General features: G+C 39.0%; 1 protein-coding gene and 1 pseudogene across 2 annotated transcripts in view; one reads left to right on the top strand and one right to left on the bottom strand.

Moving 5' to 3' along the window:
- Nucleotides 1-17,821, bottom strand: part of KCNK2 (potassium two pore domain channel subfamily K member 2) — a 120,572-nt gene extending 102,751 nt beyond the window's left edge. Inside the window, exon 1 of one of the 2 annotated variants that reach the window (XM_072333264.1) lies at nucleotides 17,773-17,821. The gene's annotated coding sequence lies outside the window, so the exon portion shown is untranslated. Of the gene's footprint in view, nucleotides 1-13,419; nucleotides 13,720-17,772 lie in introns of those variants that run through there. The other variant, XM_072333263.1, reaches the window with a different exon arrangement.
- LOC140249940 (uncharacterized) overlaps nucleotides 15,513-18,841 on the top strand; it is a 47,041-nt pseudogene continuing 43,712 nt past the window's right edge.

Raw genomic sequence — 18,841 nt, 5'->3', positions numbered from 1 at the left:
TGATATTAAAAGGTTTGAATAAACATTCATACAAATAATTATAATGCAACATTAGTCAGCTTAGAATTCTTTGTCATTTAACTGGCAAGAAACAAGGGGTAGAGACAGACATGGAAAACATTTCAGAACTTCATGAACAAGTCTGAATTTTACACTCTCAAAAGCAAGAACTGGAACCAGAAACCATGTTCTTTTCAAAGTCCATGGGAACTATGCAATTCACATCAGCCTTGTTAGAACATAACCTGTGTAACCACCTAAGCCAGAGACTGAAATGTCAAGGCAGAATTTTGCAGGTTTGCCCTTGCACAGCCTTCCTGATTTGCTTCTATTTAGGCAGGACCTGATCATATTATTGGAACCATTATCTGAAAGGAGAGAAGCACAGCTATAAAAGGATTCAGGAGTGGTGTGGATAAATACATGAAGAAGTTGAAAACCTTAGCATTGACTTCACAAGCTGGAAGAAAACAAATCAAACTAAATTATTCATCCAACTCCAATCATTGATTAAATCTATAGCTGGTGGCTGAGGGCTCAAGCTGACAGATTTGCAACAGAATAAAATTTACTACCTGAAATATTTCCACTTGGCACAGCAAGCCGCAGTTTCTTCTTCTCATTTTTGAGATACACTTGGTTAATATCTCATTATCTTGATTATGTAAGGGAGAGGGAGGAAATAATTTCCATTTTTCTAACCTGCAGTTCAAACTCAATAGATATTACTGTGCTTTTACAAAAATAAATAAATAAATATTGTCTACAAAATATAATTATGTTATTTTAAAAAGTACAATTATGGAAACATTTGGAGCTACATTTTTAAGGCAATGTTAGCCAATGGTCAGTGAATATGGACAGACCATTTAAAATCTTGATACTGTGATAGGAGCAGGCACAACTTACTTTCTGTCTTCAATATTTTACCATTGGCCACAGCTGAATAGCTATTATTTGCAGCTGTGAAGTACTGAAGTATTAGGTTACAGCCATTGTAGGAAGCAAGATATCTGACTTCATCAATCAATAGTCTAATCCAATTCAGAAAGTCATCTGTACCTATCTCCTTTAAAGCCCACAGAAATATAAATGTTATACAAGAGGATCTAATAAAATCAGGTGTCTTCAATGGTCTAGTTCCAATACACAAGCCAGAATGCTACTGGTGTAACATGCATAAACTCAATTTCAAATGGCTCTTGAAAGAAACGGCTTCTTGTTTATGTTTGGCCTATCAAAAGTTTTGTTAAGAGAAGTACTGATGAAATGCCATGCCTCTGCAGGCTCCTTTCTTTCTGCAGAGCTCATAAGAAGTCATCAGAATGTCCTGCAACATGCTGTGACTTCTAGTACAAGCAGAATCTATGCATCAACGTAATTCATACCAAGACGACACTCAAGAGAAAAAAACAAACAATGGAGGCATATAGCTTTTGTCATTTCCAACACAGAAAACAATCAAGAAATGTCAGGCTTGACACATGCATTGAGCCTCCCAAAGGATAAGATTCTAAGTTGGTTGTTCTCTTCCTATTCATATTTGTCTTTCTACTGCCAGAACGATATTTCCTTCCACAGAACCACTATTGATTTACTCTAGTGTGAGTGAGCCGATTCCTCTGTTTTAAATCAGCATTATTGTGATATTCTCAATTCTTTCAACTTTTTCTTTCAAAAAATGTTCACATCTTCCAAAAAAAAACTGGACTTAAGTTGTTTTGGTCAAGTTCCCAACTTCATGGAAATTGTATTGTTACTATTACCTCATTTCCAAACAAGGTTTCATACTTCTTTTTTTTCCACCTCCCAGCCTTCCTTAGCATAAGTACTATAATTATTCTTTTTAGCAAAAAGCACTTGAATGCTTGAGAAAAATATCTTACTAAATCTCTAATAAAATAGGGACACATCAATTATATGCTGGAAGGGAAAAGATTCACCAGCAACTGCAGATTACAAAGGTCGCAAAGTGCCTTGATGAGCTGACTGTAGCTCTGATTGATAAACAGCAGTAGATTTACATAAAAGAGTGTGGGTGCCTCCAGCACGTCTCTGCCTTCAGTGAAGCCAAAGAAGAGGGAAAACAAAGTGCTTTAGAGAAACCCATTCTCTTGCCTGGATTGGTAATCTTAAAAAATAAATAATATGCATTAAACATAAGTAAGGAGAATACAGAAAACATTTGTCTTCATCTATACTGTGTTTCAGAATATTCATCCAAATTCATCTCCTGTGCTGTTTCTGTGGGGCTATTAACAAAGGATAAATGTGGTTCACTATTGAATTGTATTCTCATCTGAACGAAATCAGTGATGATAACTGTGTGAAAACCTAGGACTGAGATCCACCTCCTTAATGCCCTGTGAAAAAGCAGCACTGCTTCAATTGAAAGGGTTCCCACAGTGCCCTGCCAGAAGTGAGCAGGCAGATTACAAAAAGGAACAGAAAATGTATAGCCCCAGTGACAGGAGACATCAGCAATGGCATATCAAGCAGCATTTAAAGAGACACGTATCCCATATATCTCCTTCTCTGCATAGGATGCCTAAACAACCAGCCCACACAACTTCCTTAGCTGCCACAAATGTGGAAAAACCTTAAGCTACAGAAGAATCACAATAAAGCACTTCTTTGTCACACCTGCACACATCAGTTCCCACAATGGAAACTGCTCTCAAAGAGCATCCCTTATCAGTAGTTCCTAGTAGAATACCCCAGTCTTTGCAACAGGAGGTTTTTAAGCACCATGTGGCAAACATGAATACAATCTTTACCCAGTATAAAAAGATGTGAAAAATAACAAGACTTCCAGAACAGAAAAACAAGCTTTTAAGATTTAGGGAAACAGAAATTTTACTGTTAGAATTTTGGAGCAGAGTGGGCTTCTCTTTATCAGTTTCAGGAATGAGTACAAACAGATGATGGAGAAGTGCTATATGAACTCTTCATGTTAAGCTTGCTTTGAATGTACCCACTGATTTCTTAGATACATTCTGCTGTGTTTTTCAGAAAACCCACACCAATAATATTCGGCTATAACAAGAATATATAGCAGGCCACATTTTACCCACTACTATAACAGCAAGTCCCCCAACTTGTTCCCATTCAATAACTCCTTAGAGGAATTATAAATTTCAGCAATATACAGTTGTTTACTATAGTTACAACTTATGATTCACAACAATTACATGCCATATCAATGGCAAAACTCCATTGACAGGGAGAAAAAAAAATAAAAAACCCAAAAAACACAATAAAATTACTATTACTGAATTCCCTAGAGAAAAATCCACTCTTCTTTTGGTAGAGCAATAACCAGGTTCAGTGTTTGTAGTGAATACTACATCTCACTGCTATATCACTCAGCATTTCCTACTAAATCAGTTCTATAGCTTAGAAGTTAAATTCCCTGGTGATTCAAGAAAATGGAGGACAGAATTTCTACACCTGTTACATATCAGCTATGGAAGATTCTTTCCTGCAAAATTTTCTTTAAATCAATATCTTTCCATACTTGTGTGAGAAAATTGGAACAGGCTGCCCAGGAGTCTCCTTCTCTGGAGATACTGAAGACCCACCTGAACACCTACCTGTGCGACCTGGTGTAGGGAACCTGCTTTGGCAGGGGGTTGGACTCGATGATGTCTGGAGTTCCCTTCCAACCCCTATGATTCTGTGATACTGGTTCTTCATAATTTTATCTCTTTCAAAGCTGTCCAAGTTTCTTCAGAATTTAATTGCAATCTGACCTGCACCTCCTAAATCCTAAAAGCAGCTTCTTTTAGAAGTGTAAGGCCATTACAAATCATTACACCAAAATAAATAACATTTACTATCTGTTCAGTTGCATACTGCCTTAAAATTAAGAACCCAAACTCCAGACCATCACAGCACAGCAGACAACTCACCCCTTTTACCCTCCACTCCTGTTTTCCCTCCGTATGATTTAAGTCAAAGTCACAAATCCTCCTTACCTTGCAGATGATCTCACAAAAAGCTATGCTAACCATGTCAGTTATCACCTTGGAGAGCATAAGTGGAACACGGATGGGTAAAAGGCAAAGCAGAGATGAGCAATCTGTAGGGCAGCCCTGCAATCCAAGAAGCTCCTCTGTTTGCACTGAGGTGAAAGGTATCTTGGCTTTGGCATTTAGAAATCTAGATAACGATTAAAATTCTGGAATACTTCAACAACAGCTGCTTCAAACAGAAGTTACCAGATGGCAGTATTTGTGTGGGTATCACATAGTCTGGCAAGGAACAAACTAATGATGTACAAAATGCTTTGATGCACAGCCTTCAAGCACTAAACTTAAAGTGAAATGAAACCTGATGCAAGGAGTTGTCTACCCTTTCACTTAGGTGTAAAAAAAAAATAATAATAATAATTAACAATACAAGTGTACAGACAAGGAGTTATTTAGCACGGTGTCATTGGGATTAAAATGAGTACCATCTCTCAATGTGGCTAATATTTGTGAATCTGTATGCAAATTTTGCTAAAAGCTCTAGGCTAGGACATATTTTAGATGTATTGCTGTGAAGTTTCCCAGTGGGTGTTTAGAACATACATAAAAATACAAAGATTAGAGAACAGGCCTCTCTCAATCATATTTTAGAAATAGAATATAATGACAGCTTAAAATCCCAAATCCAATGAAGCCTATAAAGTACAAGACCATGGAAAAGCTCCAGAAACAATATCCTTAAACATATATGGTCAACACAAACAAGACTAGCCCCTACAAAGATTTAGGGTAGCAAATTTCAGGGCTATCTGCCATATGCATAACAGACTCTGATTAAATGCTTTTGGTATGCCCTTCAATGGTCAACAGCAGAAATGACAAACAGTAAGAAACACCATCACCTGTAATCTGCTTTTAAAAATATATATTATCATTATTATTTACTAAAGACATCCACAGAGCATGGTACATGCAGTGTGAAGTGAAGTAGAAGCATACAATTTTTCTCCTGCTTACAGGAACATATGACTGTGGTCTTCCTCTCCACTGTTACTTCAGAGTTCATGTACTGCATTTATAATGAACTCAGACAAGCTAAATGAAAAGCTAAAACTAGGCCTTCAGGTACACATCGATTTCACCTCTTCACTCCATCTCTGAGCACTTGCAGCAGAAAAACAGTAATCTATGTAGAGAACATACTTTTACAGGTCAGAGCTCAGGTGGAATCTCTCTGAAAATTGCATTGAACAGGTAACCTTGCTGATTCCAATTGTAATGCTGAAAACTTTATCAAAGAACACAAAATAATGTTGAGTGATTAGTTCTGCTTTTTTTTTTTTTCCAGCATTGCTGGAATGCTCACTGATTTAATTATTTTGTACAGAAAAGTATAGCAAACTTCCTTTGCATTAAATTCTCTGTTTCCCATAGTTCATTTTCCTTACAAAATTAGAAGAAATCTGTTGACAAATAACAGATAACCAAAGGGAGATAAATTATAATGTTACAAAATAGAATATATACCTCTGTAAAGCACAAATATACCAGTCATTAATATTTGTGCTTTTAGGGAAGAGTTTCTATATCCTAAACCGACTGTTTAAAATAAGTGAAATTCATTACAGATGGCCTCAACCATTTATTGGTCTGTGACTCCATTGACAGTCCTCCATTCCTCTACCTCACTATTCAGGACTTCTGAGAAAGAAAATAGAGCATTATTATCATCTCTAGAAATTTCAGACAGAATAATTACATCACATCTTACCAACTTATTTATGTATTTTTCCATTTGTTCTGTTGGACCATTTCTCCAAGACAACTATTATATTCAATATCCTCAGTATATTAGCATCCTGCAGTAATGTATTTAAGTTGAGCATGTTTATTATATTTATTAACCAAAGAACAAAAATAATAGAATGAGATGTAATAGAACGCATACATCATCTGTGCAGTTAACAAGCAATATATTTAACTGTTTCTCTACGCGTGTTTTTTATTTAAATGAGTGCCAGCAACAGATTCTAAACTCAATACAATTTACTTATTACAAAGCATGTTCTGCACGAGGGGTCTGAGCATCCCTGAACTTTACATACCACTGTAGCCATGAAAGTTTCTTCAGGAAAAGTGAGAAGTTCCCACTGGAAAGCAACTATATGTCTGCATCAGGAAAGAGAGAAGCGTCCTACAAAGACCTGCATCCCTCAGCAAGAATAAGGTCACAGAATGTCCTGTCTACCCTGTGGCACTTGGCAGTACTTCATGAAGAAACCTAGCCCATGCACTCCCATTTTTCCAGCACCTGAAGCATGAAAACAGCTCTTGTGCAAGAGTAAAGAGCCAGAATGCACTTGCGCTATATGAAACGAGCTAGAGGCCCAGACAAGAGGATGCGAAAGCTGCAAATGGCCCATGGTAGAAGACCAGAGGCTCAGCAGCTGCTGAGACAAGTGACGCAGGTCACTTGTCACTGGAAACCATTCCTGGCATGAAGACATCATGTCCAGAGCATGAGAATGACACACAGCATATCCTGTTCCCTCTTATGTAGGAGAAAAAATGCAGAAGTCAGCCTACCTTTCAGAACAGAGAGAAGTATGCACATCAAGCAGAGGACAAAAACTGGGTCAGCAGAAATCCCCTCTACCAGCAGATCTTCCCAGATACCTCACAATAACGTTACCTTGTTTTAAATGGATGAGCTGTCATTGTTTTACCCTGACTTATCCCATCAACATTTCTACTTTCCCCAGAGATGAGCTTAAGCCACAAACCTCACATGCAGCTCTAAATTCCCCTGAATTTTCAGATGAAGAGACATGCCAGGAATTTAAAATTCATTTTCCCGTAGCTAGGAAATTATTCTTACAAAATAGTTCTCTACAGTAAGTGAGCACACATTTTATTCTCCTAAACTGTGTGCACAGCTATACAACCAAGCTGGTCCTATGCTGTTCATTATTAACTTATATCATTAGGTATGATTTCTCTTTGGTCACATCCACATACTGAAGTATTTAGCTGACCGAACCATCAGCATTCTTTTTAAGTAGTGGATGAAAAGCAACAAAAGTAGGAAAAAAAATGTGCTTCCATCATACTGCTGGAATTTAGATGTAATAATATACATAAAACACTAAAGGATTTTAGGGCCTAAGGAGATCTTTAGTCTCCTGAATTATCATAGGACTTTTTACATGGACCTGGGATTGGACACAAATAGCATTTTGGACCAGGCAGCCATGCCTGGTCCAAATGACTATCTCATTCCTATGTGGCATAAAAACAGAACCAAAACAACACCAGCATCTACTACCTTGTACCAGATGCATCATTTCATTTTAAAAATATTTCCTACGGCTCTATTCCAGATAAGCAGAAGGGACCCACAACCTGAAACAGAAAGTGACAAGTATAGTATTCCACAAGGTCACACCCTCATTTTTTTTATAATGCTTGCTCTACTCTGCCTGCTAAAACAGTCACCCTATAAGTCAACTTTAGGAGAAGTTCCTGCTTCTGCTAATCTTTTTTTATTAGCATGCAACCAAATCAAATTCATGTAAGGCTTGCCAACTTTTTGATCATCTCTTTACACCTTGTGGGCAGGCAATAAGTATAACCAATGCAGCTCAATCTTATCTTTTAAGTCAAAAACTGCTGAGATCCAAGAATTTCATGTTTTTCTAAGATGGAATCTAGTTTTAACCTATATGAATATAGAGTGGGTATCGTGCCTTAGCAAATATCCTAGATCAACATTTCAATTACACTAACTTAATAGCAAAAAAATATTAACAAAATTACCTCAATATTAAGCAGTTCTTGTCTAATGTTTTCAATCTTATTGAGATTTATACTATGATTTATTTATTTATTTTTACAAGTACTCCCAGATATTCAGACAGGAAAGATTTCAAGTGATACACAGGTCCTAATAAAAATAGCAGCTGGACAGTACAGGGGCAATGTGTTCTTTAGAGACATTTAGCAAATGGAATTTTCATGTCAAGCTGTACCTGCTATTTGCAAGTTATCCTTCCTGAACATCTGCAAGAATGGCAAATAGCACTGGGTGTTTCCTAGGTTTACTGACACCAATATCCACAAGAAAAAATAACCATGATAAGCATGCTTCTTTCAATAGATTAATATATAATTATTTATATTATAAATATAAACCTCATTTGCTTCGTGAGACGCTCATAGGGGTTTTCTTTATGCTTATCAAGCATAGGCTGGACCTCAACACAAAGGTATCATGAGCAACTCAATCATCCTCCCTCTCTGTTTAGACCAGTAAATTGCAATAAGATATATTCTTTAAGTTGGGGTACTCCATGTCTTGTTAAATGCCTTTTACATAGAGCTGCTTCACAATCCCTTTATAAAGTTCCCCGTGCAGGTAAACAGTGTTCAGCACAGACGAGAGCCCAACTGCAAATATGGACAGTAATTTTCAGTACTGTGTTTCTTACCACATTAATTTCCTGCATTCCTGTTCCAACACGAGTGCCATTTCCCAGTGCAGAGGAGTGTCAGCTGTAGACAGTTTACAGAGATCAGCCTTAGGGTACTAATACTCCGGAATAAAAAAGTTATTCGTTCCTTGGAGACTCCTGCCATCTCTGGAATGAAGGTTGATTTGGCAGCACACAGACAGGATGCAAAGTATACTTTTTGGAGCAGGGATTCCTAAAATATTCCCAGCATTGGGAAAAGTTATTCTTTCTGTAGTATCACTACTGGAATTGCAAATTTTCAGAAGCCAGGGAATGACATTGAGGAATGGCTGATTCATCTCCTTTAATTCCCAGTACCACCAAATGTTTTGAGACCCTTCTCCTTGCCCTTGGCGGCTGGTCATTCATTTCATCTTCCCATGTGAAAGTGTGAGGGAGGAAAGAATGCTCCACAGCTGCCAGAAAGAAGTCATTGCAGGAAACTACAGAAGGGAACCAGAAGAAAATAAGGTGTGTGGATAGGTTTGTTTTTGATTTTCTGTCTATGCAATAAGGATCCAAGCCATACCATCGCCTCATAGCACATACTGTCTCATGTAGAGTTAAATCATTTTTTAATTTGGAAAAAACAATCAGCAAGAATGCTAGCTGGCAGTACACAACAGCTCCTTCATCCAAGGAAGGATTCATATCTCCAAGGAGGACATATTCCTTCTGCTGTCAGTGAGCCATTCCCTACCCCGTGCCAAAGAGTCTGCAGAAGGCCTGTCAGTCAGGACAAACTGCATAGATCCTAAAACATAGTGCACACTTCTCCAGTCCATTCGCCCAGAGTAAGCTGCAGAACTAAGGGAAAAACATGCTGCAGCAGTGGATGAAAATGGTAAAAGGTTTACCTCCAGTTCACAAGTGCACAAATAAAACAGGAGAGATGTTACTTACACCATCCTCAGTGCTACTCATCCCCAAACCCACGTTCACATATATCCACACAAACCAGTACTGACACCTACAACACAATGGGCTGCATCGCACTGCTGCTCACAATTTTAAGACCCGTCCTTCCCACACTCATCTATGATGTGCCCCAAATAGAGCCTATCCATTCTCTCTGTAGAGTACTGCATGCAGGACTACCTCTCTCTCACAGTGTCCTTGTTACAGTTCTATCATTTTCTTCGCACTCATTTTTCTCAGTCTTTCTGTGGAGGCAAGGTCACTACTGTATCCTTACAATCACACTAGGGCAGCCTTTCTTACCTTCCTGTGCAAGGGTCTTCGCCAGCAGCAGCTGACATAGCTTATGCAACCATAAGTGATGCATCTATCATATGTGGCCCTGTTTTAGCTGAAAAGAAGCTTTACATGGTAGCAGGAGAGTGAAGAGACGTACCATTCATCTCTCAGATATGTCTGGAAGTGCATGTTGCTGCAACAGATTTACAAATAAATTAGTTGGTTTTTTTGTTATTGTTGTTAATAATTTGTTGTCAGTGCTCAGGGTTATTTTTGGCCAAGAATGTTATTCTTTGAGTGCCTGAACTCTTCAGAAGGCTTCTTCCTCCTGTGAACTACAACTGGTTCATGGAGCAGCCTCCAAGTCCTGTGTGGAAAGCTATCAATTCCAAGAAGAATGAGTCAAGTGTTTGCCCACATGAAATTCATTCCCTGTTATTTTAGGAAGAGGCAGAGAGGCTCATAACTCATTCTCATCACTGCTGGGAAGCAATCACCAGGTCTCTTGCACAATTCAGAGAAGAGGTCTTCATAGTGATTTAAGCAACATGTTTCAGCCAAGGTAACACATGACATAGCAATGCCATGGAATGTGCATTTTTAATAAGAATTAAATGGGCATTTCTGCACTTTATTTCAACGGGGATCACCCATCTGCACCAAATTTAAGATCTGTTAGAAAGATTATTAAAAAATCTCCAATAGTTATTTTTAAACAAATCAATAAGATAATTACATTACTGAACAATATTAGCAATGACTTGAATTATCCTCACTAACATGAATTAAATCCCAGATATCTATCAGCATCTACGCTGGTTACTTTCCCCTTGACTGTGAAGTGCTTGGAAGCACTGAGTCCTGGGTTTAATATTGAAAATGTGAATCTCACCTTACAAAATCGTATTGGATCTTGTGTTTCTCTAAAATGAATAAATAAATAAATAAGTAAATAAGACTTTAATGGTGCTTTTAGCTGTGCAGATGCATCTTCTGCAATTAACACAGAAAGCAATATTCAACTGTATCCCAGCTAAAGGTTTTTAGTCCCTAGTCCGAGCCTAACCTTATCAAAGGGCCTAGAGTCTCTACCAGATTGGAAATTTGTATCTTGAGAGCCAGCGTAGAGACCAAATGATTGTAAAGCTCCATGTGGCTGGTGGACAGGTTCATCCAGACTGAGGTACTTCATTTATATCTGTAATGCCAAATCTGCGCCGTTACTTCAGGACCTGTACAACATACCAGCCCTGCTTACAAAGCCTACAGTATGAGTTAATGGTGTACTTCTAAGCAGGGTGTATAGATTTCTTTCTTCAACTCCCAAATCTTGCTTTCCTTTGCAGCACTGCATTCATACACATAGGCTCCAATGAAGGATCAAGAGACACTGTCTATTATATAGTCATATGCAGAAATAGTACACAACTGAGTACAGTGCCACAAAAAAAAAGAGTGGCAAACGGTCACAGTTGCTGAGACTGAGGCTAAATTTACTCATAAAACTTCTCTGTCAACAAGTTATTTAAGGCTTGTCACTATATTTTTTTTATCCTTCCTGCAGGTTTGAGTTTCTAGATCATTACTGCAAACTAATGATAAAGATCTGATAATGATAAGACAGACTTCCTTCCAGTGGATGGAAACATGTATTTTAGAAACATATTCCTCTACTAGTTCATCATAGGCAGAAATTAAACGTTTCCAGGAATAATATCAGGTTATTTATATATTAGAAGAGGAACAAGAAGGATAGATGTTACTTCTAAAATTTCAGCAACAATAAGAGTAATTTATAATTGCACCATTCAGACATATTCTGGAGATAAATGAGTAGATGTGAGTATGTCTATAACTACTACTCAGTTTAGCTTAGTTATAAGTGAGAATGTAGGTTTTTCACAACATGTAGTTTATAACAAATGAAAAAGAAATGTGATGAAAACAGTCTCAAAAACAGCCTGCAGTCTTTACAGTGTACTAGAATTTGTAAGGGGCACAACCTCCATTAATGTTCACAGGGTAGCATAAGAGCTGGCAGTTGGCATGCTCTCTAAAGAAGTAAAACTCATGCTTCAGAGAGCTGCTTAAGAGAAGGCCTATTCCCTCAGTGACAGAATTGTTTGTGGCAACCACAGACAATAGTATGCTTAAATTCCTGTACTATAAGTAGCCTTCACCTAATAGATTGAATGTCACACTGATTCAAATGGCATCCCTCACTACTGCTATTACTTCATGATATCAAAGTTTTGTTAAACTCATGTAACTGCAGCTTTCTGTGAAGAAATTTTGCAATAGCAGAGCCACAGAAAACTTCATAGAATACTCCAAATGCAGTACAGTACTTCAAGCTTATGATAATGTCTGCTGAAAGAAACAGAAAGAAGGCAGAAGACAACATTATATAAGGATTCCTTTGAAAATCCCCCAGATCACCAGAGGTTTGGAATCTCCACTTATGATATTTATACTTCTGAAAATTATGGTTTAAAGCCTCTGAAGAATTTTTCTAATACAATGACATTTGAAATCTTAGTCTTCATATTTGTTTTACTACAGCATTCTCAGCCATGGTAGGATTAGCATTAGACACTAAAGAGTGTAGTCAAGAAAGAAGTACTTCAAACTTCTTCAGCAAGTCAGCATCAAGAAGTCTCTCATGGTCTAGGCTTTAAGGTGGAACAGCATCTCAGGATTACCTCCTTTACCTATCCTTTTGGGTGTACAACATGGCAGTTTTCTCCTACTTGTTAGTGTTGATCTGCTTGGGCCTTTAAAATAGAGGAGGTGGAGAGAGGGGCGTTAGGAACAGAGAGAGAAAAATGAAGGGCAAGCTGATTAATGTTTTTCTTTTGGCTTGTTTTTATGAGTCACTCCGCTAAGTATTTGCATTAGCAGATCTCCTGCTGCTGTTAGATCATTCAATTGTTTGTTTAGTTGTTCTGCCTCATGAAAAATCCAACAACGTTGAATTTTTATAGAACTTTTTATTTTACTAAATAACTAAATCTCTAAGAACCAGATAACTGCCCCTTAATGTGCTCCCTAAAGCAATAGAAGCTGTCCCAAACTCTGTTCTACTATTCACTTCAGTAAAGATTACAGAACCATACTTTTGCTTCCTCCTGATTGAGCTTGATCAGAAAAAGTGAAAACAACATAACTGGAATACCACAATAAGCAAGTTTAAAGTTCAAAAGTCTTTACACCAACATATGAATCAAAGTGTAGTTCCCTGGCTTAGTGCAGAGCTACATTGGTGAAACCAAGCACTTAGTATAACTTCGATCAAATCACTTTGAACACGTTGTCCCTCTCTCTTCAGGTATGAAACTAATATTGCTCAAATGCATATCAAATTAGAATCTGCACAGACACCAAAATTGTAATTACCTTCTTCCTGCAGAACAGAGTCATCAGAAAAATCTTGCTAGAGTGTTGAAAAAGATTAGAAATCTAAGCAAAATTCTATCTCGCTCATCAGCGTACCAGCAGCTAAGCCTAAGGAAAGCAAAGAAATAAAAAAACCACCACTTTTTTTTCTGTCTGTAAGAGAATAAGCACCAATTTTCAGTGTTCTTTATCTCTTGCTTATTCTTCAACCTTCTAGATTACCTCAACACTCTGCTTTCAATAAACCTTTTTTTCACTTACAAGGGTGCCAGCATAAGTTAATTTAGATACAAGCTAGGAATCTGTCCATTAGATTAAAAGGCAATAAAAGCATCAGAACTTACCTGTTCGCAGAGAAGGATGGTTCTGATTTCCAGTGTATGTGTCAGACCAGATCCCAAGAGGAGCATTTGTAAAGAAAGCTCTTTAGAACAGTTCTATATCTTCTTCATGAGTTTCTCACTTCATTTTTCCATCTCTTCAATCAAAACAAAGACTGATAGGAGAAAAATGGCTGTTTAAAAGCCATAAAAGCCTCGTCCTGATTCTGGAAGAATCAGCATATTAAAAAGAGCTTCTCTTTATCACAGTCTTACAATCTACGCAACTTTCTCTTAAGCACAGTTCAATCCCAAACAATGAGTGCATATAAACGGTGTCTTCTTACTTATCACATCTGTTCCTGGTGTGAATTCAGAGATGCAAGTGCTGACTTCAGTAACAAAAACACTTTTTTTTTTTCTTCTTTTTCTTTTTTTTTTAAAGTTACTTGTTATTCTTGCTGCACCAACATAACTGAGGGAATATGAGCTATAGCTCTTCACCATCATCAACAGAACTATGGGATAATTAAAGAACTAGTCAGTTATTTATATGCAAATTTACTGCCTCGGTGAGATTTAAAACATAGCTTACCCACCCTTCAAAGCATTTGTCACCTGTTATTATCTGCTAGAAGACACAAAGCTAGCAGATAAAATGTTTAGTTGCCTGATTTCATCTGAAGTCTGTTAGGGAGATCAAGTTTCTCTTTCACTTACTACCTGGGCACATATATATTATGTATATTATATTATATACATATATATATACATATATATATAAGTTGCTGGAAATATTAAACAAATTTCTAAAACATGTGGTTTCAGCCCTCTCCTGTACAACTGCTGCTTTATTCTATATACACTCTTGCCTGACATGCCACTTTGACTTAAGACAACTTTCAGAGGGGGATGTCTCTAGGATGACTTTGGAACAGCAGCATCACTCTATGTAAAACATATAACAAGACACTTCTGTAACATATCTTCTGCGGCTTACGCTATATTTCACAGCATTCTACTGATGTTTAAAATCCTTTACATGTACCTAAGAAACATCAGTAATCAGTATGGAATGGTATCGATATGCCTGTGGTATTTGGACCTTCCCACCTGCTACTGTGGCCTGCAATTCTTCCACCTTGAGTTCCTCATATACAAAACAGTTGTGACACAACTTGTCAACGATTTCTTTCAGGGATAACATCATCCAAAAAGCAGATCTGAATAACCACATGTTTAAGGAAAGGCGGATAATATCAGAGTAGTGCTCACACAAAACCAAGTTCATCAGTTCATCCTTTGGTGACTTAACGCACGTTAACAGACTTGGTGATGGAACGCCCATACCCTGGGCTGTACACTGGTTCATTACACACATGCAGCTCCCTTTAAGCACAACATGAATTCAGTTACCCAAGGACAGGGAGGACATGCTTCAGAGTGTGCACACATTCTCAAAAGAGAAAAAAAAAAAAAAGCTGCTCCTCCTAATGCCTGTTTCTAAGATGTTAAAGATCAGATATTGATAGCTGAGCACTTTTATGACTGCCACGCATGCTTCAGCTGTTCACAGAATCACCAAACTCTAAGTGTTGGATGTAATCTCTGGAGATCATCGAGCCCAACTCCCCTGCTATAATTTTATTCCTACAGCACAGAAATTTGCTTTCCTACTGGCTCCTTACCAATCATATCCTTAGCACTGAAAATGCAGGGCGCATTACTGCTTCCTAAATCTTATTTTTTTTTTATAGCACCTTCCAAGAGAAATATCACCCGTTTCCTGAGTGAACATCACCTCTCTGTTCCATCCAGGCTTCCCCACCACATCATTTCACAGAGGCTCGTCTGCAGGAGCACGATGTTTGTCAGCAGCCTCAGCAGATCTAAATATTTAATCTGATGGGCTGACACGTTTTATCGCTCCTTCATCCCTCATCATCCTTCTGAAAGTGCTCACAGACCTTGCTCTGAGGAGATGTGCCTGGGGAGGGCGAGCAGCTTTCTGGCTCCCCCCACGTACCCTGACAACCTTTACCGCTGCAGAGAGCCGGCTGTGAGCTAAAATTAACACAGGCGAGCTATAAATAGAAACCGCTGAAAGAGCTTTCAAAATGCCCTATAAACGCTGCGAGGGGGAGAGCGTCTTTACCGGGAGCCCCGGAGGGAAGGCGGGCAGCCATGCCCGCAGGGCTCCTCCCCGGGAGGCCACCGTTGCCAGGCAAAGCCCCGTTGCTGCTGCACGAGCCGAGGCAGTGCAGGGGGCCTCAGAGGGCTCCCACCACCCACGAGGTAAAACACAACCCGCAGCTGGAGCCTGCTCGCGGGAGGGAGGTCTGATAAGAGGGGAAAGGAGAGCTGGAGTCAATTGCACCTGGAGGGGAGCTTGCAAGGAGGACAGACGTCTTTAGAAGCTGCACTGCTGGGCGAGCAGGGGTTGGGCCAGATGGACACCCCCCCCCGCAAGGTCCCTGCTAACCTCAGCCAGCCTGCAATGCTGTGAAGTAAAAATTAGAGACACTGAATCACTTAACCATCCCTGAAACTGAACTGAAAGGCCATCCTAGTTCAACTGAGCTTGAATGAACAGGGATACTTACAGAAGATCAGGCTGCTTCAACCAGCTTGATCTTGAGTGTCTCCCAAGATGGGGAGTCCACCACCTCTTGGCAACTTGTGCCAGTGGCTCGCCACTCAGGTTGTAAAAACAACAACAACAACACAAAACAAAAGACAAAAAACCCACAAAAAACTTCCTCCTTATATCCAATCTAAATCTCCCCTCTTTTAGTTTGAAACCATTTCCCTTTGTGCTAACACAATAAACCCTGCTAAAGAGTCTGTTCCCTTCATTCTTACAGCCCCCCTTTAGATACTGAAAGGCCGCTATCAGGTCTCCCCACAGCCTTTTCCTCTCCAAGCTGAACAGCCCCAGCTCTCTCAGCCTGTAGGAGAGGTTTTCTGCCCCTCAGATCATTTTTATGGCCCTCCTCTGGATGTGCTCCATCAGGTCCATGTCTCTCCTGTTCTGAGAACCCTACATCTGGAGGCAGTTCCCCAGTGAGGTCTCACCAGAGCAGGGAAGCGCAGCAGAATCACCTCCCTGTACCTTCTGACCATGCTTATGTACTATAGAGCCCCATTCAGAAGTAATGGAATTCAGGGTCCTCCCTTGCAAAGACTTCCAGGATTGTGTCTAAATTTACTAAGAGCTTTATGGTTTGCTGCTGCAGCTGCAAATGGCTTTACGGTGGAAAAGGTCTCTTAGGGCAAACTTTGATTGCAACTAGCAGGACTCCAGTTGAGAGCTGCCTGTGTCTTAAGAGAGCAACCAGCAGGGAATTACATTTAATACCTCCTCCTTTCAGTTCTGACGTTATTTCAGCAAGGAACAGCAGGGCTCCCCTACTACGCTGTATGATCTCGCTCTGATAACTAACTTCTCCTTGTAACAGGAATGCTTTTGCTTACTCAGTGAAGAAAAAAAAGAGAGAGAGAGAGAAATCATGTGCCTGTAAAGCCTGGTAGTTTGAACAGTGCTGTAATTTTTAACAGTGTTGTTTTGTCCTACAGCACGCTCTGCTTGGCTTCTGATCTAACACGTGGCTGGTGTCATTAGACTAAAAGAAGGAAAAGCAAATGAAAAGAAAAAAAAAAATAGCAAGCTTTCCTACTTCACTATAGACCGTTTTGTTTCCGAGGAGAAAAAAGAATCTGCGTATACATGATGAAGCTAATAGCCTACAGCAAATGCTCGTGCATCTGATCATTCGCAGTCCAACTATGGAGAGATTCATTATAATCAAGTGCATTTTCTTTGTACTGCAAGTAGAAAATAGCTATTCCCAGAAAACAGAAGTTTTTATTGCAATGGCCTGGTGCACATTTCAGAGGGTTCATTTTATAAAGTCTTCAGATATCAAAGCCTTCTTTCCACCCAGCCCTGGTGGAATCTGAAGAATCTAGCTGAATACGTAGCTTCTGAACAAAGAACAGAGGTGTGGCCCATCTGCTGTCACAAATACACGTTTACCTACACTCATGCTTTTTCATACTTACTGCCTGGAAACAACCATGAGCTTACCAAGGATCAAACTGTGACCTTGTTAAAGTCAGTATCAAAATCATTAAGGACTTCAGGGGGAGTTTGAACAAGCAACATTACTTTTGATTTTCAATCGCCATGTTAAGTGTATTTCTATGTTAGATGCTTTAAACGTGTTAATTAGTTTACTTATCCTTCCCCCCCCCCATAGGACCTAAGACTGTTTCTGAAAAGCACAATAGTATAAGAAGCTGCATTTAGGCAAATAAAATCACAAATACCTGGTCAGCAGTAGCATCCTGATCCATGAAAATAATGAGAACTCTTACCTCTCTTGAAGCACTTTATGACTGGTTGTGCCCTTTCTACGTGTGAGGTGAATTCCTACAGGAAGTTTTTATGCCTGTTACTCAAGAAGGAACCATTATAATATCATTATTATCACCTTCCAGTTTCACCTGTTACTCAAATTGATAACACACAAACCACAAATCACACTAACTTCCCAACTTAGAATCATCCTCTCACAAGAACTTATTGGTCTCAGTCTTGGATGAGTTTTCTCCTGTCCTAAGATACCCTTACCTCCACTGCCAACCCTTAAGTGAGATCTAGGAAGGAGTGGATCCTGACAATACCAGGTGCAATCACTCAGGTACATCGCTTGCACCTGAGCTCCCCTGGGTTGGCCCTGCCTTCCCACCAGGTGTTCAATCACTGCTTCAGGCCACGATAGCGTTTCTGCTACAGTGACTACCTTTATTTAATTTAAAACTTGGAAGTTGTTGATTTGGCCTTATTAGTTGAAGTGCTAATGCACACAGCTAAAAAGAGGAACGTGTGGAAAATCTGCAAGCACTAATGTAACATCTAAAGGAATTCATGGGAGCTACTGAAAGAATTGCTGATACTACAAACTATTGATAAGACCAACATCTTGTTTCTCATCTTTGTTGTTGTTTAGGGAAGATATAAAATATGTATCAACTATATTGATATGCATCAACTAGACTGAATTCTAGTAATTCATTATGAAAAATAATAAGGATTTTTCTTTATTCCAAAGGTAACTTCTGAGTGTTAGAAGTAAAAAAACCTAATATGAGAACAAGAATAAATTAATATACATCTATATTTCTTTCAAAAGTCTTTCTTGGGTACCTGAAAAGCTGGATCCTGGTGGCAGAAAGCAGAACTAGATGGACTGCAGTTGTGATACAAACAGCAATCATTTCTTTGATGTATGTCAGAAGAAGTCACAGAATGCTCAGCTTCTGAACTGGTTTATTTATACTGGCTCTGTATTTACTACTTTAGTTATGCTTCCTATCTCCTCCTGTGGGTTCTTTGGCACGCAGGAACAGATGCATTGCTGTTCCCACTGTCCTTATGTTAGAG

Source organism: Excalfactoria chinensis, chromosome 3, assembly GCF_039878825.1.
Source record: "Excalfactoria chinensis isolate bCotChi1 chromosome 3, bCotChi1.hap2, whole genome shotgun sequence".
Classification (NCBI taxonomy): Eukaryota; Metazoa; Chordata; class Aves; order Galliformes; family Phasianidae; genus Excalfactoria; species Excalfactoria chinensis.
Note: the sequence above shows the minus strand (reverse complement) of the source record. Positions and strands in the feature narration are given on the sequence as shown.